This window comes from Glandiceps talaboti, chromosome 2 (assembly GCF_964340395.1).
Source record: "Glandiceps talaboti chromosome 2, keGlaTala1.1, whole genome shotgun sequence".
NCBI classification, from domain to species: Eukaryota; Metazoa; Hemichordata; class Enteropneusta; family Spengelidae; genus Glandiceps; species Glandiceps talaboti.
Genome location: NC_135550.1, coordinates 14,118,638 through 14,120,907, shown reverse-complemented (window position 1 = coordinate 14,120,907; position 2,270 = coordinate 14,118,638).

Genomic DNA, 2,270 nt, shown 5'->3' with positions numbered 1-2,270 from the left:
TAATATTACAGATTTGTTGTCCATAATCCAATTTACGCTTGAAGAGCAGGGATTCATTTGAAGAGATTGTGTCCATTTAAAAAAAGAAAAATATTGGCGGGGTGGTGAAATCTATCAACTTCATTACAAAATCATTCTGGCTGGTGACATTCTCTATGTTACGATATGATACCCATGTTATAAACGCTGCTAAAACAAACTCATCGGTAATATCGCTATCCTTGTGTCCGTATAAGGCTTCCGACTTGTACAAATGAATAATGAAAATAGAAGAAAACAACGTATGAATAAGTAATATTTAATATACATACAATATTTGTAAACATATCAATACCTAAACAAGTCGATCAAAATTATCCGTATAAATACATTTTTAATTTAGTCTCCATAAAACAGACATGTTTCGTACAAGGCATGATGAATGCTCAGTAAGCACAATATCACGTTTTGTACACGTACACGGAGTAAGTTTATGCCAACTCATGCATTCAGGATTACTAAACTACTCAAATAATAGATAATAAAGTTGGTCAAATACAAAGAACCATAACATTACTAGTGGCCACATTGATGACAAATGGGTATTCATTTTGGATTTTTTTTTAATGCACAAAACAACTCTAGCTACATGACTATGCTTTATACGTGGAAAAACAACTCTAGCTACATGGCTATGTTTTATACGTGGAAAAAACAACTCTAGCTACATAGCTATGTTTTATACGTGGAAAAACAACTCTGTCTACATAGCTATGTTTTATACGTGGAAAAACAACTCTAGCTACATGGCTATGTTTTATACGTGGAAAAACAACTCTAGCTACATGGCTATGTTTTATACGTGGAAAAAACAACTCTAGCTACATAGCTATGTTTTATACGTGGAAAAACAACTCTGTCTACATAGCTATGTTTTATACGTGGAAAAACAACTCTAGCTACATGGCTATGTTTTATACGTGGAAAAACAACTCTAGCTACATGACTATGTTTTATACGTGGAAAAACAACTCTAGCTACATGGCTATGTTTTATACGTGGAAAAACAACTCTAGCTACATGGCTATGTTTTATACGTGGAAAAACAACTCTAGCTACATAGCTGTTTTATACGTGGAAAAAACAAACAGCATACACTAAATCCTTGTTTGTAACTCAACAAATTCAATAAATTGTAAAACATTAAGCTTAAAGCATTTTTTTTTAATTTGTTACTTTACGTACAATTGCAAAGAACACGGATTTGGCAGATGCTGTTCCACGTTGTTTTGTCAAGTAAGAAAACATAGCAGAGTAACTGTTGTCTTAAGAATTAAAAAATCCAAAATAAATACCCCATCTGTCATCCATATGGCCACTTTAATATTATATATGAGGGTCATTCAGATCACGAAAATAAAGAACTTTTTTCCCCCGAATATTCAAAATATACAGTCACCGATGACCATATTGATGACGATTTGATATTTATTTAATGTTATTATGACTTCCTACTTCAAAAATCAATGTGAAACAACACTCAGTAAGCATGTGTTTGCAACTCAATTTGCTGCAAAAGTAAAGAACTCGTTAAAAACATCAATGGTAAAAATGCAACTTTCAAACATCATAATTCTATGAGATGAATCTTTCAAGAAAATATTTATGACGAGTACGAAGTCAAATACGTGAAAACGTTACGGGCATTTAGAATTTAAGACCAACACAATTATCATATGAACGTGGTGTAAAATATCGTGTGTGCTTGCCTAAACATAATGTAATGTTTCAGATATAATAATTTATGTATATATTCTTAAAATCTCAATTTGGGAAAGTATGCAACAATGCATCACAACAGTTCGTCATCAACAGACACCCCAATTATTATGGCTGTAGTGTAGTGTACTGTAGTGTAGTGTAGTGTAGTGTAGTGTAGTATAGTGTAGTGGTGTGGTGTGGTGTGGTGTGGTGTGGTGTGGTGTGGTGTGGTGTGATGGTGTGATGTGGTGTGGTGTGGTGCATTGGAGTGTAGTACAGTGTAATGTGATATAGTGTGCTGTGCTGTACGTATACTGTTAGTACTGTGCTGTTCTGTTCTGTTCTGTGCTGTGCTGTGCTGTACTGTACTGTACTGTACTGTACTGTACTGTACTGTACTGTACTGTACTGTACTGTGCTGTGCTGTACTGTACTGTACTGTACTGTACTGTACTGTACTGTACTGTACTGTACTGTAGGGTTATTCTAAACACTTTTAGTGCAACGTGTGTGTGTGGCTATCGTCACTG